This window comes from Saimiri boliviensis, chromosome 14, assembly GCF_048565385.1.
Source record: "Saimiri boliviensis isolate mSaiBol1 chromosome 14, mSaiBol1.pri, whole genome shotgun sequence".
In the NCBI taxonomy this organism is placed as follows: domain Eukaryota; kingdom Metazoa; phylum Chordata; class Mammalia; order Primates; family Cebidae; genus Saimiri; species Saimiri boliviensis.
This window is the reverse complement of record NC_133462.1, coordinates 78,049,524-78,071,052: the sequence shown is the minus strand read 5'-3', so window position 1 is coordinate 78,071,052 and position 21,529 is coordinate 78,049,524.

The following is a 21,529-nucleotide window of genomic DNA, read 5'->3' as shown; positions in this document are numbered from 1 at the left end:
GGCTTGCAGACGGCCACCTTCTCCTGTGTCCTCATGTGGTCTCCCCTTCTTACCAAGATGCCAGTCATATTGGATCAGGAGCCACCTATATGACCTCATTTTACCTTAATTACCTCTTTAAAAATCCTGTTTCCAAATAGAGTCCTACTCTGAGGTACTGGTGGTTAGGACTTCAGTGTATGAATGTTGAGGGTGCACATTTCAGCCCAAAACATCTTACTTACTTCCTTTTCTCCTTCTTCTTTTTCCTTCTTTTCTTTCTCCTTCTCTCTCTCTCCCTCTTTTTCTCTTTCTTTTATATAAAAAAGACAAATCGATCCCTGAACTTTCAGCAGGAATAAAGAACAGTAAAGATATGGCCCTTTTCCTCAAGCAGTATTGAGTCTCTCACAGGGGACAGAATGGAGCCGAATAAGCCCGAGCTCCCTTCAGAAGGAGCCAGCAGCCTCCACAGCGCTCTGCCAGGGCTCCTTACCCAGATTCCAGTGCAGATCCTCGCATTGTCCTAGAGTGCCTCATCTGGCTTCCTGTCACAGGGAGAAATTGTGAGCTTCTGAGGTCAGAGCCACCTTCATTGGCTCTGAATTTACAGTACCTTGAATTGTACCTGGTACATAATAAATGGTTAACAAACATGGGTTGAATTGAACCCAAATAAATTGATACTATATTTTTACTCCTGAAGGGTTTTTTTGCTAATAGATTAACTTTTTCATCAGACTTAAACAAGGGACGAGTTTCTTTGTTCAAGTCAGCAGCGCAAAAGTGGTCAATTACATTGCATTTTTTTTTTCTTTTTTTTTTTCCCTTTTTTAAAAACAGAGTCTCACTCTGTTGCTCAGGCTGAAGTACAATGGCACAACCATGGTTCACTGTAGCCTTGACCTCCTGGACTCATGTGATCCTTCTGCCTCAGTCTCCCAAAATAGCTGGGACTACAGGTGTGTGCCACCGTGTCCAGCTAGTATTTTTTTTTTTTTTAATAGAGACAGGGTCTCACTATGTTGCCCAGTTTGGTCTTGAACTCCTAGGCTCAAACAGTCCTCCTGCCTGGGCCTCCCAAAATGCTAAGATTATAGGCAGGAGCCACCTGTATTTTGCTTTTTAGAGTGATAAAAATATGAATTCCTATCTTTAAAGAGGCACTGTTCCTACAAGCTTTGGAGGGAAATGACTTCTGAGTTTCCTTCTATTTAGGAATCTCTCAGGTCTTTCCCATTGCAATAAGCTGTATATCTAAAAATTATAACTGTAATAACAAATTAATATTAGTTTCATTTTGATGTGAACCAAAAATAATAAGGCTCATACTCTGTGAAAGTGATAAGCAAGGAGAATCTTACAAAGACTTGAAAATATTTTGAGAAACTGAAAACTGCAAAATTAGAAGCATTCAACTTAATTATTACATGAAGTTTAAACAACTAATGAGTAGTGTTAATGGTCTGGCCTAGTTTAAGGTTATTGGTGACAGTATTTGTAACTAGCTGTTGGGCCACATCAAGGATCTACCATAATTGTCAGACAGAGAGTCCCAGTTTCCTTTTTCTTTGGAGACTGATGGTAACTTTCCCCTAGCCTCATCTTCCCCATCTTCTGCCTAGGAGTGAGGGTCTGCGGAAGGTCTGCGTCTGACCGCTGGTGGTTGTCTGTGCCCTGCCGTGGCCTGCGAGGTGTAGGCGAAGCTGGGTGCTGCAGGAGGGGCAATCAGGCCCCCTGGAGGGACAGAAACCCGGAAGCTGGGCCAGCCACTACCTGAAACCTCTGCTCTTCTCTGTAGGAGTGGAGACCAGGTGTGACTTCCCATAGGGTGGGTGTGGTAATAGTTGAAACAAACTGCCCATGAAAGTGAAGAGGCCCTGGGGTCATGTTGTGGGCAGGCGGAGCACCGCGCACTCTGGAAGAGTCACACAGGACCCACTGGAACTAGAACTGTAATGTGATGAGATGTTGTCAAAGCAAAATAACAACAACAATAAAAATACTAGCAGGTACTTACATAGCACTATGAGCCAGTGTTCTGGCAGCCTTACTTATATACTAACACATTGTGAGCTATTTTTTTGTTGTTGTTTAATATTACACACTCGTCAGTTGCAAAAGACTATTAATGCCTACATTTTTCTGGTAAGATGCCATTTTCCATTAAGGCTCTATAAGGCTGTGTGTAGTGGCTCACATCTGTAATCCCAGCACATTGGGAGGCCAAGGCAGGAAGATCACTTGTGCTCAGAGACTAGCCTAGGCAACACAAGTAAAACCCTGTCTCTACAAAAATTTTAAAAATTAGCAGGTCATGATGGTTCCTGCAGTGCCAGCTACTCTGGAGGCTGAGGTGGAAGGATCACTTGAGCCCAGTAAGTCAAGGCTGCACTGTGCTATGATCATGCCACTGCACTCCAGCCTGGGTGGCTAAGCAAGGCAGTGTTTCAAAAAAAAAAAAAAGTAGAGAAAGAGAAAAGAAAAGGCTTCTTTAAATCTAGCCTTCAGCAGACGAGGGGAAGAAAACAGGCATGTCCTATATTAAAAGAGGCTATCAGGGACTGCTCAGAAAATCTTTTTTCTTAAAGCTGTTTATGCCATGTAATTAAGTTTAAATTTTTCTTTTAAAAACCAAATAGGTTACATAACCAAAAGCCAAAGTCAAGTGATTCTTATGAACAGACAACATATAGTTAATCTATAAAATTCTTTTGGACTTCATACTGTTATAAAGTTTTTCCTTACACGGAAACAAAAGCTTCTTCCCATAACATCCTTCTTTATTCTTTATATTTCTTTCGACAGCTTAGTGTGTTTGGTCCTCTGAGAAATCTCTGAGCAAATGCAGCAGTCGTTAGCCCCAGGTGGTGCCTCTCTTCCTTACTTAACCTAATCAATTCTTCTAGCTCTCATTTATGTGAGATGTATATAGAGTATATGTTTATATAAAATATATCTTTATAAAAATGCATGCACTGTGTGGTTTGGCAGTGGATACTCTCTGCATGGTTGCACAAGTACATGATGCATTGACAATTCACACAAAGTTCCTTTAGGATGAACTCTGGTAGGCTCAATGGGAATACGCTATACAGTTGATCTTTGAACAACATGGGTTTGAACTGCGTGGGTTCACTTATACATGGATTTTTTTCAGTACAAGTTACAAAGAATGCACTGGCCTCTCCTGCCTCCCCTTCCACCTCCATCACCTCTTCTGCTTCGACCACCCTGAGACGCCAAGACCAACCCCTCCTCTTCCTCCTCCTCCTCTACCTACTCAACATCAAGGCAAAGAAAAGGAAGACCTTTATGATGATCCACTTCCACTTAATAAATAGTAAATATATTTTCTCTTCCTTGTGATCTTAATATTTTCTTTGCTCCAGCTTACTTTATTGTAAGACTACAGTATATAATACATATAACATACAAAATACATATTAATCGACAGTTCTGTTATCGGTAATTTGCCTTCTGTGGCCAAGCCTGTTATTGGTAAGGCTTCGGGTCAACAGTAGGCTATTAGTAGTTAAGTTTTGGGACAGTCATACATGGATTTTCCACTGTGTGGGGGTGGCAGTCTCCAACCCCCTCATTGTTCAGGGGTCAACTGAACTGGCAATGGTGGCCTCTTTTCTCCTTGGAGTACAGTCAGCATGCATGTCATTATAGTTTTACTTTCTCCCAGGTGTATTTCATTGCTTCAGTGTTTTTGTCTTGGTTTGAATTTCATTTTTTTTTTTTTCATCAGAATTTATAGGCCATCTGCAGAGCAGTAACTTTGGAGGGATTACAATGCTTGTATCAGTCAGCATCCCAGCTGGAAAGAGATGACACACTCAAAGGGGTCACTGAAGGGACTTAAACTGACAGGCTATCTAGAGAAACCAGAACAGGATTAAGGAGACTGATAAGCTATGGCAAAGCCTCAGGGATCAGCAACAAGGAAGGCCTTTATCACCCTTCAGCCTGTTTGGAAGTGGCAGGCAGGGGACAAACATGAGAACTCAGAGCTCTGACTATGAAGAGAGGCTCCTTGCAGGATCTGAGCCTGTACAAGAGGAATGAATTTCTCTTAGGGAAGCAGGAGGCAAGAAACCCCAAGCTTTCTCTATCCTCCTCTATCTCCCCAGTTCCTGCTGCAGACCAAACCCTGTGAAAAGCAGACACCTAAAAGATGAAGGGGGAAGAAGTTAGTCTTCCAGGCCACACAGCAGGGTTGCCAGGGGTCTGGAGGAGCAAAGAGAAAATCCAGGTCGGCACAAAATGCAATGAGAAAAGCATAATTTCCTAGAGAGCGGGCACTGTGCACTCTGCATCTTTCCATGACCATACCTAGCGTCTAGTGCATGGGTTGATACCTATGACATTGTCGACAAGGGTCTCACTGAATCCACAAACAGATTAGAAGTTAGTTGTTCCTGAAATAGAAGGCATTGTAACTGACAAGAGAGAACTCATGAACTCTGGCTTTTAACAACCACACGTTACCATTATTTAAAACTTCCTCTTTTAAAACAATGTCTTTCTTTTATTAATTAGCTAATATTAAAGGAGAATCTGATAACTCTGGTTTTTCTCTCTGTCAACCTGTCCTTAAGCTGCACACAGAAAAATTGTCTTCAGAAGGGAGTTTCTGATGTTGTTAAGCACCTAAAATTTGGATAAGCTAATAAAAGAGCAAAGCCCTCCTAAAGAGAGTACCCAGATTGCAAGACTTGGCCACGGGAGGCAAATTCCAGTTCAAGTCCTGATTCTACTGCCTGTGCTTCCTGGAGTAGGTAACCTATACTCCACATGCTTCTATTTCTTCAGCAAAAATAGGAGTAATAATAGTACCTGTCTCTTAGACACTCATTTCTCGTTACTGTCCTGTCTTCGCCAAACGCTATTATATAGCACACTGTATGTTTCAATCAGTCAATAACTTCTATTGCTTCCAACAACTCAAAATCTCCTGCTTTAATTTGTCATTGCTGGTTCTCTCTAATTGATCCCCTTGCCTGGTTACTAGAATCTACCTTTCTGTCTAGCTTACATAAACTGACACTTTGGCTCTGTTCTTTAGTTTTGGAGATTGTGATTTAAATGGGGATGCCAGATGGAATACAGAACTTTAAAATCCAAATAAAGACAGGTAATATATAGATAAAATACAAAGTATAAAAACTTTGAATTTCAGACAGACAACCAATAATTTTTTAGTATGCCTATATCCCAAATATTGCATGGCAACCCTAGATGGGAGGGCACCCCTCAAATCACTCAAGTTCAGGATTCAGCACCTCTCAGCTCATCCCATGCCACGTTCTCCCACTTCCGTAGAGCAGCCCTGGGTCTTGAGTACAAGTTCAGCAACTCAGCTCTTCTGGGAGGGATGTTTAAGTAAATATTGCCTCTGGGAAGAAAGTGATCATTTCCCCTCACTTTTTAGATTTATGCCAAGGCTCAAGTGAGGGGAAATTATCACAACATCATAGATATCCTGGTTCTCAATATTGGACGTGTAGTAGCAGAGGGATAAGCTGTATGAAAGTGAGTGGAGGGATTCAGATGATTTAATGGTCAGCTTTTGCTCTCTGAGGATCTATCAGAATTTCATCTCGAATGTCCTGAGAGAGAAGCTTCCTCTCCCATCTTTTGTCAATAAACTTAAATAGTCTCTGTTTGCTTTGTAAATGTATGAAAAGGGGGGCAGCCTTCCTTAGGGTATGATAAAGACTGTTGAAATCTGAAAGGCCTTGGCCAGGTTAAATGAGATGGAATTCTGAAGACACTACCTAGAATCTTATCAAATTCAAAGTGAACTGGAGTTGGTTATCGCTTTCTAAAATCCAAGTACCAGCTTAAGTACCTTGGAGGGAGAATGGGGTCTGTCCACCTGGAGGAGAATGGAGGGAGATGCTGCCATGTGCCCAACAAATCCAGTGAGACGGTTCTGGCTGACATATGGAGAACTCATTGTTTCCATCTTCATTAGCCATAGAAATCTGCCCTAACTGACTTCATAAAGGTAATTGAGCTGATTAGCAAATTCAAATTCAATAAGGGATGTGGGAAAGATGCTTTCTGCCACTCAAAGTTGTTTTTGAAGTTGTGGGCCCTAATTCTTGCCATCTTATTGATCACTGTTAAGTCTGCAGGCATAATTTTACCAGTCTTATTTCAACACGTAGTCCATTTTTTTTTTTTTAATTTTAAGGATAATCCCTTACTCCCTCTCAGTTACAAACTCTTCCCAGAGTGTAGCAGAAAGTAAGACTGTGCTTACTTTCTGAATGTTAATACAAGTTGGATTGTTGAGGCCAATATTCCAGCTGCAGTGGCCATGAAGATAACTGGTCCTTCTACAACCAGATACTGTTATGACCTCTGTCACATAATAATGTGATTAGTCCAAAAGTCCATCTTCCCTCTCTCTCCATCCCACCCACAAACACTGTGACCAGGGCCAAAATCCCTACATTCTTTGGATAAGCTGAATGCATGCCCCCTATGTTTTTAAAATATAAGACAAGTTTCTAATCTCCATTGACAATCATTTCATTTCATCCTTTCAAATCCCCTGGCTCTGCCATTTTCTAGGCATCGGTTAAACTTGAACAAGTAACTTAACCTCTTAAGTTTTCTCACCTTTCAAATGTAGAAAAAAAAACTAACTCAGAGTAGTCTTAAGGCTTAAATAAAATTATATGAAACACTATCAAGCATACTGGAGGCTAATACCCAATCATGGTTGTCACCACTGAGTTGTGAGCACAGCTCAGGTCTGAGGCTCACTCAGTTCAGAAGGTGGCCCCATCTTCCTCTGGGGAAGAGCTTGCAGCACAGGTGAGAAGAGCAGATGACCTCCAGATAGCCATTTGAGCTGAGGCCACACTCCTCCCAGCCAGGCAGCCCCCAACTAGTCACCTAGCAGTGCAGAGTACTAGGGCTCGGTTACCCCTGCCCAATGTGGGGCTTCTCTGAAAGGCAGCCTGGCTCTGGACTTCCCCTTGGATTGATAAGAGACTCCCACATGTGTCACCACCAGAGGCGGCCCTGTCAAGGCTACTTCCTTCCCTTTATCTTCCCCAGACATCACTCCCCTCCGTAAACCTTTGACACCTCTTACCCCATCTCTTCGCCTACTTCCTAGAGAACTCCACAGTGAGGAAGTTTCCCCAGTGTACATCACTCTCAAATTCAGGTTCACACGGTGATGGTGCCCAGCACACCACCATGTGAATAAAGGGAATAAAGGCAATTGGATTGGATTACACCTGGCCTTGGAGCAACACAGGTTTCAACTTTGAGGATTCACTTATACCTGAATCTTCCTCCACCTTTGCCATCCCTGAGAAGACAGCAAGAACAATCCCTTCTCTTCTTCCTCCCTTCATCCTACTCATTATGAAGACAATGAGGACAAAGACCTTTATGGTGATCCACTTCCATTTAATGAATAGTAAATAAATTTTCTCTTATGATTTTCTCAATAACATTTTCTTTTCTCTAGCTTATTTTAAGACTTGAATATCTGATATATATAACATACCAAATATATGTTAATCAACTGTTTATGCTATCAGCAAGGCTTCTGGTCAACAGTCAGCTATTAGTAGTTTAAGTTTTTAAGGGTTCAGTAGTTATACGTGACTACTGGTGGGAAAGCAGTGCCTCTAGTCTCAGCATGGTTCAAGGCTAAACTGTACTGTTAACAAAGGAAAGACCTACCTGTATGTGTGGTGGGGGGGTGGGGGGGGAAGACATTTTAGAAGACAACAACATGGAAGAAAGGCAGTGCCCTGCTAAAGGGTTGGTCCCTGGAGGTCTTCTGGCTTATGGAAGACCTGAGAGAATCTCTGCTGAAGCAATATGACTTCACCTGTGGATTGCATCCCATGCCTGGCTAGAATTCTAAACTAATTTGAACTAAGCCCGTGACTCTATACCCTAGCCAGCTTTGAGCCTCTGAATTTCCAGTATCTGGCCAGTTTTCAGAAACCTGGTAATCATGTCAACTATTAGCAAACATGAGATTTTTTTTTTTTTTTTAATCTGTAACTCCTTCCTGGTTCTTTACTCTATTTTATTCTTAGAGTCGTCCTTTGAGGAAAGATTTTTTTTTTTTTCCCCACTGTGGAAGCGAAGGCCTAGAGAAGTGGAGTGGCCTGTCCAGGTCCTACAGCAATTAAGTGGTAGAGCTATGGGTTTGAGATTTGTCTGTCTGATCTCTAATTGTTCTTACTTCATGTCCCTATATTAGGCATTTAGACCCTAACTAAATCTCTGATGCACAAAACAGTAGGAAGAGACCAAAACCAATGTGGAAGTCAGTAACTGCAATGCAAGACTGCTGCACCTTACTGATCTTGATGTTGATAAAGTCACAGACTGTAGCCTGTCATTCCGGGACTGCAGTTGACCCTCGCCTCAGCAGCTCTGCCCATTATCAGCTGCGTCCAGCATGCTCTCTCCAAGCACCATACAGTCACAGGGCCTTTTGATCTTGTGAACTTATGGAGTCACAGGTATCCTGACTCTCATATCCCTCTTGACACTGTCTGCAGAGACAAGTTCGGCCAGAATCACCTCCTGATTTGACAAGCCAGCAGGGATGCTCTTTGCTGCTGCTCAGCAGATCATGGTGAAGGGTCAAGACCCACCTCCTGCTAGCTGCCCACTCAGCTGCCAACTCCCAACTGTCACAGGATGTTCTGCTTCTGACAGTCCCTTTCTTCACAGTGACCGAGAGCTGGCACTGCTGCTACCATCTGGGCAGTGGAGCTACGTGGCGCTCGCATAATTATTCATCTCTCAGAAAACTGTTTACTGAATATTTTGCCAGCTCTACATGGAATTGAAGCTGTGTTTTATTCTTAGCCTAACCACAGCTTAACAGGTCACAGACCTTAAGGGTGTGCAAATCTGTGCTTCACCTTCACTCCGGTGAGTGCTTTCTCCCGTGCTCAGGGCTTCTGAGAAACTGTACCCAGCGAAAGCTTAGCCTCATGAAAGAGAGCCCCACAAAATCCACCTGCTCAAAGCTCACCATGTCTATGCGAAAGCCAGCCTTGACCTGAATTTCTTATAACACTGAAAATAAGGAAATGGGATCTGATAAAATGTCTGATGTTTGTGAATTGTTTGTATGATATAATTGACACCTACCATGGATGGACAGGGCAGTGGGGACCTCAGTGGTGTGGCGGAGCCACTTCCTGCAGGCCCTGGGAGCAGTGGAGATGGGAGGAAGGGTCAGCAGGAACTGTTTGTGACAAAACCATTTCACAGAACATGGAAAGGGAAGCCACCAGTGAGAAAGCACTCACTGGAGTGAAGGTGAAGCACAGACTTGCACACCCTTAAGGTTTGTGACCTGTTAAGCTATGGTTAGGCTAAGAATAAAACGCAGCTTCATTTCCATGTAGAGCTGGCAAAATATTCAGTAAACAGTTTTCCGAGAGCTGAATAATTATGCGAGCGCCACGTAGCTCCACTGCCCAGCTGTTCTGTCTTTTCCTCCAAGGATCCTGGCAAAATGCAGGGTGAAAGGAAGAGGCCACCTACTTGAAGTTCTCCCAGGAATGCCTCCAAGACCTAAATGCATATACTGGAGCATCCCCTTGGATTAATGGGGTCTCCTATAACCACTGCCCATTTACCATTGGGCTCAGCAGGGTCCAGCTCTATAAGGTAATCCCAACCCTGATCTTTCCCTGCTCTCCAAGAGCTCATGGACTGCTCTTGCTAGCAACTTAGGACTCCAAGCCAGAGACAAAGCCTTTTTTCTATAAGAGAATGTTTTACATTTCTAAAGAAAGCAGTTCTGTAGAGGTTTTCCCTGTATATAAGCAGAATAACTTTAAAACATCAAGAAAAGGGAGACTTTGAGAGATAATATAGCAGAAATTTAGTACATTTTACCTCTAGAATAAATATGATGCCTTTATCTGTTTATGTGAATATCTAGAACAACAGGCCTGTGTGGGTGCTGACGATTGGTCTGCTCCATTCTTCTAAAGGGTCTTCAAGTACTGGAGAGTGTGGAAGACTAAAAGTTGCAGTCACTAGACTCCCTTGCAGCTAGGATTTGCTAGGGTGATCTTGGGATTTGGAAGGCAGTTGAAGCAGAAAGTTTCAAGAGTCTGTGTTCCAGTGCTAATTCTCCCACTCTGAGGAGTTGAGACACATTTTGGAAGGTGGCAGCAAATTTCGGACTTGGGGATTGAAGTTCTGGCTCCAGTGGCTCCCTAAAGAGGAACCTATTCTATAAAGTTCTGAGAGTCAGTCTTGAAAGTCCAGATTAGTGCTCACCCCTCCAACCCTTCTAACTATTGTGTGAGCTCCTAGTTCCCTGTATTAAATATCTTTCTGCTTAAGATACATAAAGTGGTTATTTCCTGCACCAAACTCTGACTGACATTAATCCTTTGCCTGAGATCCCCTTGGTTTGAGGATTTTTTTGATTTTTTTGTTTTTGTTTTTGTTTTTTGTATGTTTCATAGAGATGGGGTTTTCACCATGTTGGCCAAGCTGGTCTCAAACTCCTGACCTCATATGATCTGCTCATCTTGGCCTCCCAAAGTGCTGGACTTACAGGTGTGAGCATCCAGCCTGGTCTGAGTTTAATAATGTGTTTAATCTTTCCTCACTTATTCCAATTTTTACCTCTTGAATTGTTTTTGATGTTCTATTCTTATCCTGCTTCTCATTTTATCTACCCCTCTTTAGCATATTACTGAGCAACCGTAATAATCTAGAGGAAAAGGTGTACATTTTAGAGTCAAATAGATCTCATTTTAAAATCTTGCTCTTTCACTTATAATCTGTGTCACAATAGATGAAGTTTTTAAAGTCTCCTGCCTCTATTTTCTGATCTCTTAAACATGCCCAGGAATACCTTTCTTATCAGGTGGTGCAGTTTAGGTGAAAAGTCCTGGGGGCCCCCAGTGGGACCACAGCAGGACTGAACAAATCTCGGTCTATTCCCCTCTTCCTCCTCCCCACACAAAGAATTCCTAGTGTTATCTTCACTCATCATTGATAGTTAGTTCCAGTGCTGGGGATGGCCACTTTCCAGACCAAGGAGACAAGCCAAAGCCCCTCTCCATAGCTGGGATGAGTGAGAAGCTTGGTAGAGGGTCCTTCCCATCCCCATGCCCCGAACTGAACAACACACACTTCAGCTCTCCCCCAGAGCTTCAAGGTCAAACAGCGTTTCCTGTAAACCCTTCAGAAATGCAAACTCCCATCCCTGAGGATCTGGACTCAAAGGCTTGGCCACTCCTAACCTTGTTGGAGTCCATGTGTACAGTGCCCAAATCATTACTTTTCTCTCTCTCTCTTTAGATATCTCTCTTTCCTTCTCTCTTTTTTATCCATTTTTGCATTTTCTCACTCTCCATGTCTGCTCACTATTTTGTTTCTCACATCTCTCTTTTCCTCCACCTACAAGGTGTTTGGCCCCCATTCTGTTGCAACCTGTTTCACTTCCTGTCATTCTTGCTCCCCAAATTTTGATTGTCCCCTAAATGCATGCATTCCTGCATCTTTCTCCCTACCCTCTCTGTCCCCACCTCCACCCCCATCCCGTGGTCTCCCTGTCATACCCCACTTCCTGAACTATGGCTTCTTACACTTACTAAGTGCCTTCCCTGTCACATTGCTCCTCTTTTTCCCTCCTGGCACCAGGTCTTTCTGTCTTCCATGGTCCCAATTCTTTTTTTTTTTTTTTTTTTTTTTTTTAGATGGAGTTTTGCTCTTGTAGCCCAGGCTGAAGTACAGTGGCTAGATCTTGGCTTACTGCAATCTCCCCCTCCTGGGTTCATTCTCCTGCCTCAGCCTCCCTAGTAGCCGGGATTACAGGCACATGCGCCACCATGCCCAGCTAATTTTTGTATTTTTAGTAGAGACTGGGTTTCACCCTGTTGGCTAAGATGTTCTCCACTTCCTGACCTTGTGATCTGCCAGCCTCCGCCTCCCAAAGCGCTGGGATTACAGGCATGAGCCACCGCGCCCGACCCCGATTATTTTATTCCCCTCACTCCATCGATGCATCTCCCCTTTTCCAGACCACTTCTACTAGCCGTGGTCAAGATGTCCCCTCCCTGCTTTTCTCTCCTTTGTCTCTGGACAGTCCTTTTCACTCTGTGTCTTCTGCTGCTTCTGCTGGTCCACTCTTTTTCTCTGCTGTTAGTCTCTAAGTACAACCCCTCGGTCCTCTATTTTGTATCTCATTTTCTCCCCCCCGCCCAGACTTTCTAGCTGTCCCTCAGTCTGTTGGTTTCTGTCCCCGACCCAGCCCCTTACACATTCACAGATATGGCGGGGAAAGAGGCCGCTGCCTGAAAGAACACTTCCGGTGGTGCTGGGAAGGCAAACACGCCGCAGCCAGCCCAGCCAGGGAAGCAACCTGTGCAAAGGAAATCCCGAGGTCACGGAACAGGTGCAGGTCCCCTCCTACAGCATAAGGGCTGGGGGGGGGGGTCCCCCAAGGTGGTGAGTGCTGTGGGGAGAACTAGGGAGCAGCACGGGTTGACCTGGGAGGTCACGAGGAGCTCGGAGTCTCAAGAGATGGTGCGGTCTGCAGAATTCCAGGGTCAGGAGGAAGACGCGGCCACCGGGACTGCATGGGGTTGGGGGAGGTGGAGGGAGAGCAGAACACTTGAACCCAGCCCCAGCTTTGCCCCACGCGGTTATACGAGGTGATGGAGGAGGACAGAAGTCACCCAAAAGGAAAACGATGCAGCAGGCGGTGTCTACCTGGACCTCAGACAGGCTGAGGGAGCAGACTGACTCAGCGATTTTAACCCAAAATAAACGCAGACCAGGCGAGGCTACCGGGCCTCGGAAAACCTCACAGCCACGAGGGACTCCACATGCAGGGAGAGCAAGCCAAGATATTTCAGCATATGGGGCAGCTCCTGAACCCCGGCTTCGACGGATCAGGGGCCTGAGGGGTCGCAAAGCACAGATTTGAACCTGAGGGGTCGCAAAGCACAGAAAAACGGAGTCTTACTCACTCGACTTTGCCGTTGCTGCGCTCGACATCCGCGGAGTTCATTCTGAGCCTCTTGCAACCAGCGGCGACAAGAAATCTTGAATTCTTTATCCCCAATCCCCCCAAATCTGGAACACAGTGAGGCCTCAGCATGAAATAAAGCTACCTCCCTGAGCCCTTTTCCCCAGGGCAGGCACACCCACTAAGAGCTTGCAGACCCTTAAGACTTGGAGCCCAGGTGTCTTTACCTACAAGCTGATGGCTCTCTTTGCAGGCGGTCTCCAGGATGATGTCCTTACACAGCTTTTCCATATGCAGCTTTGATACCTCCTTATCGTGTTCCTGAAACACCTGTTATTGCTTCTGCCCACTGTTGTCAGTGGATCCTTTAAAGCAAAAATCTACTTAAAACCAAATGACTCTGTATCTTAGGAAATAAGAATGTAGACAGAAACGACTAAAGAAAAATATTTTACCCAATAGTCAATGATAAATTATATGTTTTATGGTTCTGAGATATAAACCCCCTATCTCAAGAAAATTTCTAGCACACAGCTCATTTGTGTGAATATTATTGGGAGTGAGACACAGGGAGAAAAGATTATGAAAAGTTAATATGCTCTTGGCAGCAAGTAATAGGATGTTTGTCTCAAGAGGGCTTCAACTACAAAGGATTTTTGTCGGCTCACGTACGTGAAGATTCGGAAGTTCAGGCTTTTTTATTTCCTCACTCTGTCCTCCATTTGAGAGCTCGATTCTTACAGAGGCAAGCGGTTGCCCACTGGGACAATATTCATGACAAGCAGGAGAGAGAGTCTCTTATCTAACTGCATAATCAAACGCCCCCCTCCTTCAATCTGTTTGGAATAACTTACTGAATGTACTTGCTCCTGAACCAAGAACTGTCACCAGGGAAATGCCATGCACTGATTGGCTTAAACCTGTTTTCTGAAATGATTCTTGGTAGAGGAATGGAATTGTCACGACTGGCTCAGGTTAGATCTGGAGTCAGTGCCCAAAACCATGTTATTCCTACTCTAAAGAGGCAGGGTGAAGCAGATGTTCACACACAAGAGAACTAAAGAGAGGGTCCAGTCCCTCGTTTGGATCAAATTATGATGAAAGACTGAAGAACATTCACAAGACAAAAAAGTCAAAATGGACATTACAGTGCAAGTAAGAAGTCCACACCAGAAACGCTGAGGTCTCTGAACTTCCTACAGGACATGGGAAGGGGAGTTGAAGCGGATTTTATCAAAGTCATAAAAGCAGGACAGACTGACCCAGCTTTATGTGGGTAACACCTACAAAATGTGTTTAACAATCAGTAGGTAAGGGAAAGGGGAACAGTAGGGAGGAAGCATAGTTGCACAAAAGAAAGTATTAGACTAAAAATGCCAAAATGTGCCAGTGTGGTGGTGTGTGCCTGCAATCCCAGATACTCAGGAAGCCAAGGTAGGAGGATTGCTTGAGGCCAGGAGTTCAAGGCTGTGGGGAGCTTTAGACATGCCTGTGAATAACCACTGCACCACAACCTGGGCAACATAGTGAGACCCTGCCTATAAAAAGAAATTAAATTAGGAAAAAAAAAAAAAAAACACAAAATATAATAGCATCTGCCCTTCAATGATGAAACTGTGATTGTTTTTCTCCCTTTTACAAGTTTTTCTGTTTTTCTAATAGTCTTCTAATGATAATATATTTATTTTATAATTAGAAAGTATTAATATAAATAGTTAATGGTGGCTTCCAAATGTAACTTCTTCCTAAGCATGCAATTCCCATGACTCATTCCCATGACAAAAGCCACATGCACAGTAATAATTTTTCCAATAGTTGTTAAGCATGGAGTTGTCAAGCTCTTCAGAGGCCTGGCAAGATAAAAGTCCCTAATTAACAAGTACTCAAGGACTGACACATCTTTGCCATATCATGTTGTTGTTTAAATTGTGGCCTACTTGTGGTTGAAGGCAATGCTTAATTGTTAAAAAATTAACTGTTACTGAGCCAAAAAGAGATCACTCTGGCTCCCCAAGAAAGACTAATTAAGTTGGGAAATCCCAGTGAGGACCCCAACTCCAAGAGGAAGCACACTTATCTCTAGATGACTTTGCATATGCCACAGAGTAAGTTCTTGAAGGGCAAGGATTTCATGTGCTGATTATCACATTAGCATGCACATATAGGTGCATCACAAATTCTTTTATTGATAGAGAGGACACCTAGCAAACCCACATGGCCCACACGCTCTTTAATCAACTTCATTATTTTCTCTGTTTTGTACTATGTGAATCCTTCTTCTAAGTTTTACTGTTTTTGTTTTTCACATTAACCACGTTTTGGTTAGTTAAGATTCCACTCACTGAACTCCTTGTGTATCAGAAAGTGAGAGATTTTCTGTCTTCCTGGAAAACCCTTTATTTATCATGGACTCTGCCATGCTCTTAAGCACCAAAGCTGCCTCTTCTTTCCTCTCGACACAAACACCGCTGACACGCCTCTGACCACGAGCACGTGGCCAGGTCTCCAGATCCATGCCTAGGCCAACGATCTCAGGACATAATTTTCTCTACTCGGAGTTTGGTGAGAACTACTAATTTCTTAATGTAATACTGGTTTTGCTTAAAATGAAAAATCCTAAACCTGTGTAGGTCATGGATGAAAAGAATTTTAATATCTTAAAATAATGGAGAAAAGAAACAGTAGAGATTTCATGGCGTTAGTTCCTGGTGAAGCTGAAAAAATTAAAGGCCTTATCCTGTAAGCGTATAGAGCTGGCCGGTGGCAAGGGCAGGATGAGGATCTCAGCTTCCTGGGGCCCTAGGGATACTGGGCGGTCCTCTCAGCTGTGTGCCATGCATCCTGTCCTGGTGTCACTGCACACATGCTGCCCCACAGCAGCCACTCTCATTTAAATCCCAAGTGTGGGCATATTACAAATTTGCATGCAAGAGAAAGGCAAACTGATGTCTCAAAAATGTGCACAGAGTGGGCATGTCAGAAGAATGCTATCAGTCAAAATCACATGGTGTCATATAGTATCCTGTGGCACAACTAAACACGAAAATGCCTTGCTCAGGGAGGGGGCAGTGTGAAGAATAAAACCACCTTCTGTAAACCAATTCTACTGCTTTGGGAGATGACTACATAATGGATCGTGAAGAGCAGTTTCAGTTCTGTATAGAACACAACTACTGAGAATCGTGCTGATAATCATAGCAGTTTTAATACACATTTTTTAAAAGGGCTTCCTATACCCTGGGTGCTATGTCGTCCCAGTTATCCAAATGAAAGCTGAATTCTGTCCATTCTGCTGGAAGAGGGAGCAGATGGAAACAATGTAGGTCTGCCATCTAAAGAAACATCCAACCTCTATCTCAGCTGCCTCTGCTCATTCAGCAAGGTGCCAGTTTTCCTTCGCTGTAAGCATGCACTCTCCCCCAGAGGAGCAAGATTCAGCAGAGCTGAGACATGTTTTCTCACCCTTTGAATAGTCAGACACTGACTAAAAGAATAAAGGTGACCAATACACCTTTTACACCAAAAAGCCTGACTTCTAAACCAGTTGTGTTCTCTACCTGCCCAATAATACATATGACCCACCACTCTTCACCCATGATAGACGTGAGCAATGGACTGCACCTGCCCTAGCAGCCACTGCCTCTCTTTCTCACATTAATCCACTTGGCACGCTCATGTACCTGTGCAACCTTCCCCCACCCCCACACACATTGTCTCTGGGCTTGGTTTTAGGTCGTGCTTTGACCCACGGACATTTTAGCAAGCAGGATGTAAATAGAGGTTTGGTAAACCCTTGCACACTGGAGCTGCCTCTCTTGGTACACTGTGTCACAAAGTCAGTCTCATGTTCATGCTATAAAGAAACTCGAGCCAGACTAGTGAATATTAGAGGGCACAGGCATAGAGCTCTGAATGTGGGAGTATTTAGATGGTCCACCCTAGCTGAGCTGCACATTCTCTCTCCACCACACAGGCACACTTGAGGCAAAAGGAGTGCTTGGCTGAGCCCCGTCAACCCACAGAATCACGAGGAAGAATAAAGTAGCTGTTGCACTAAGCCACTAAGTATTGGAGTGGCTTGTTATACAGCAATAGATAACTAAACTTGCATATCTCTGCAGGGGGTTTTAAAGAGTCCCTCTATATCCTCTCTATACAAAGAGCAGAAAGGAAGAAGGGAAATTAAGACTTCAAATGTCCTCAAGGAGTAATAGTTCTACCACTACCTCAGGCAAAGGCCCTTACCAAATTAGTCTTTTTTTTTTCTGTCTCTAAAAATTAAGGACAGTAGCCACCAATCCTATGTATGTCCACCATGTATAGTATGAGGTTAGAAGAGCTGATGTATTTATTTATTCATTTATATCACAACCTGGTCAAGAGGAGATAGTCAGGTTAGGGCAACTGGTGAAATATTTTTCATGCCCAATAAATAAATGTGGTTCATAAATTTCAGAAATTATAATATTTTTAAAACGTTTCTTCACTTATAAACCCTCACTGTTTCCTGGTCTCCTCTGTCAACATTTTTTATAGGAAAAAATGTTCATTGCTTTACCTAAATAATTTATAGCCTGATTAATAATTGATCCCCTTCTACTGTTTCCATTTTGATTAGAAACATTTGGCTTTTAGCTGTACCTGATCAGTTTTGGGGTGACAGCAAAGTGACTTAGAAAAGGAGCCAGTGTAAAGAAAGGGGCACTGAGTCGGAGACCTGGGCCCCTTAACCATGTGGCTGGTGACATGGAGGACTGTCTAACTTGGGTGGGCTCTCAGCCACAGAAGGGTCAACCATAAAAATCATTTAAGGTTGTCACAAAGGCAATAATTACTCATATAATGACTCCACCTCATTCTCATCCCTCAGACTGAAATAAGATAACAAAGGAGGTAAATTGTGTAGATAAATTAAATGCATTGCAAATCCACTCATCAGTTACTGTGTCTGGTTTTAGATCATTAACGCACAATAATAGCCTATGTGCAGCCGGCCTAGCTTCATGGTCTGGCCTGAGATTTTATCTCACAGTAAACCTAGGAACCCAGGAAGAGCCAGGAGAGAGAAGGGACACAGGGAGAAGACAGTCAGAAGAGGGAGAAGTTTGGGAATTCTAGGTGATTTTTCTGTATGTTTTTTAACCAATAAAATCTTTGATAAATACATGAGTCAAACCAATCTATTTCAACTGATATTGCTCTGGTTGGTGACATTTTAGATATTACAGTCCTAAGTTCCTATTGAGTATCTCTTAGCAGAGATACTTGAGCAGATTCAAAATAAAATTCTGGCTTAGCCAGCTGAGTCTTGACATGACAAATTGGAGTGCAAAAGAGTAGTCAATCTTTCTGATCTTCACGATAAAATCAGTTCTTAGATTTGCTCCTGACACACATGACTTTCTTTTCCAACAGCCACTTACAATATTGGTACTTGTCTTAAAGTGAAACCCTGAACCAGCTATTATCCAGCAGCTGTCAAAGAGTGATTGATGCAAGTGAGATTTCCAAAAGCTTGTGTACTAAGTGCTATACTAGAATGTCTAAGTTCTGTTTGTGCTTTAAGTTTGGACTATAAGAATGCACCCAAAACAGCATGCTTGGACTATAAGAAGAAATGCCCTCCTGGGAATGTTTTCCAAAGTGACAATCAGCTTATGCCAAGTTGATGTTGTCCCTCCAGCTGCTGGATTGAGAGGAAATGCTAGAAACAGCTATATGGAGAATGTTTCTCCTTCCTGGGCAAAGCCAGGTAAAAAGGTAAAATATTCACATCAGCATTTTTGGTACCCACATTCAAGGGAAGAAAACCAATTCCCCTCTAGAGCTTCCAGAAAGCAACACAGTCCCGCCAACCCCTTGGTTTTAGCCCAATGAGACCCAAGTCAGATTTCTCACCTCACCATAGTGTAATAAATCTGTGTTGCTTTAAGCCACTTGCAGCAGCCAAAGGAAACTCATAGAATAAATTAAGTTAGAATTACCTGTGGGACATTCAGGAGGAAAGCAGCAAAGGGCAATGGGATATTCTGCTCCAGAATGCGTTCTCTTTTTAAGGATAAATATTGGGTTCCCAACTACAAGCATCTTTCATGTGCAAGCTGTGCCTCTTCAACACTCAGTTTTGTTGTTAGTATTGCACATTGTACCAGATAACTGTGGTTGGGTTACTCGGGCTGTTAAATGAAGACTGTAAAAATGTAAGAAAGGCCGGGAGCAGTGGCTCAGGCCTGTAATCCCAGCACTTTGGGAGGCCGAGGCCGGTGGATCTCCTGAGGTCAGGAGTTCGAGACCATCCTGACCAACATGGAGAAACCCCATCTCTAAAAAAAAAAAAAAAAAAAAAAAAAAAAAAAAAAAAAAAAAAAAAAGTAAGAATGTGCCAGTCTGCAGCAAAAGCTTCTTGCATGACAAGAGTCAAGGGACAGCCCAGCACAAGGCTGGGGAACGCAGCAGATCTGTGACTTCCACACAATGCCTGTATCGCAACCTTGTCTACTGATGCCCTAAACTACCTTTGTACACTGAATTCAGATTTTCCTGCTTCACCATCTGAAGATTCACTTGTCAGTTTTCAGCGAGGTGGCCTGCCCCACACAGTTCCAGCAGGTCAGCAGCAGCAGCCGCAGCAGCTTTGCTCCACAGAGCCAGCCTGTGCAACGATAATGTGATCTATATAATGTTGCTCCGATTTTATAAAAATGAGTGGAAATGAAAAAATGAATGTGCTCTTATCCATTAAAAGTGTAAGCCTCATAAAACTTAATAGAGATGAAGATGGAAACCCTTAGGAGCCAATTGTCACCTCAGTGGGATGCCCACAAGAACTGAGCTGATTTACAGAGTGTCCTGCTGTGAAGGAAATTAAAGGAATCATTGAAAGGGGTCTACTAGGAAGACCATGCAGAGTGAGCATTTACTGAATGCTTACTGTGTACCAGCCCTTTCCATCCATAACCTCATTTGATCAGAGGATGAAAAGCATTGGCCCATTGGCCATGCTTACCCACTTGAGAGGTTAGAAAGCTGTTTAGACTCAGAGGGGTTAAAAGATTAAGTAGCTTAAGGAATCAGAACCAGCAAGTGGCAGTGCCAGAATGTAAGCCCAAGCAGCCGGACTCCTCCCCATGTCTCTGGTTGCCACCATCACCACCCATTGTCACCATCCTGACATCATCTCCCTGCCTCTCCCTCCTTTTATCTTGTTCAGACTGGCCTCTGGGACATACCAGATGCCCATCTGCCTCAGGGCTTTCGAATCTTCTTTCCTTTTAGAACACTTATCTCCTGGATGCTTCTCATTCCTTCACTCCCTTTGAATCCATAAATGCCTCAATGAAGCACACGCTCACCTCCCCTACTATGGCTGGATGTGCTGTCCGTGTGTCCTGGGAAGGACACATGCGCTGTCCATGTGTCCATGTGTCCATGTGTCCAGATAGCCAGGTGAGAAAGGCAGTACTGTTTCCAGATGAAGAAACTGAGGCTCAGATCGCTGGCTATCTCAGCTTCATCCCACACTAGTGCTTCTCTGGACTTTTGGTTCCAAGAATAGTGCTCCCTCCAACTCACTGGGACATCAGCACACGATCTGTGAGGGACACATAATCAGCGGGTGCTTACTGTCAGACTGTGGCTCCAGAATCCAGAAAACCCCGTGCGGAATAAGCACTTGAAATTGGTTGGAGATGCATTCCCAAAATGCCTCTCAGTGTATGTTATGATGCTTCCCAACGAGTGCTGCTTCAAGATGTGGTTAAACACCTCCAACAAAATCCTTCGAGACAAGAGGCAAGAGCCATTATATCCATTAGTCAGAATTTATTTCATACCATCTCATTTATAGCATTTTCAAGTACAACATTCTGCCCAACATCATTTACACTTGAAAACAGAAAAGCACAACTTGGTAAGGCACCAGGTTACGATAGTCAGGAGAGAAGGCCTTGCTCCCGCTTTGGCTTGTGTCACACCTGGGTAGTTTCTCTAGAGTCTGTCAAGCAGAGAACAAGGTTATAAAAGGTCCATTTATACATACATGGTAACAAGACATAGCAAACAGTTTGGAAGTATGTATGTTTAAATTATAATGGCGGCCTACACTTGTAGTTCGGCCAAGGTGGCATTCTCTAAAGCAAAATTCTTAGAAAATCTTCTCTGCAATACCAAGCTGCAAGTTTAACAATTTTTGAGCTTTGAAGTGAACCAGTTTTATATTTAACTCAAACACATACTTTAAAAACACTGTCGGCCCCAAACCCTATGTTCACAAAGAAACAAAAATGGAGGAAAATCTCAAGTATATTCGTACCTTTACTATTCTATAAAATGCAGCAAGATATATTAAAAACTGTTGCACTTAAAGGCCAACCCACTAGATTTTTAACACTAATAGTCCAAGCTGTTATCAACCCTAGCTAAAATTCAACTGTTTGCACAAAGCTTTCCGAACTGGATCACATAGGCGTTCTTCACTAAGCACTTTCCACCCGAGGCCTATAGGCAGGAGGTGTGGAAGGCCCCTCCAGGGTGACCAAC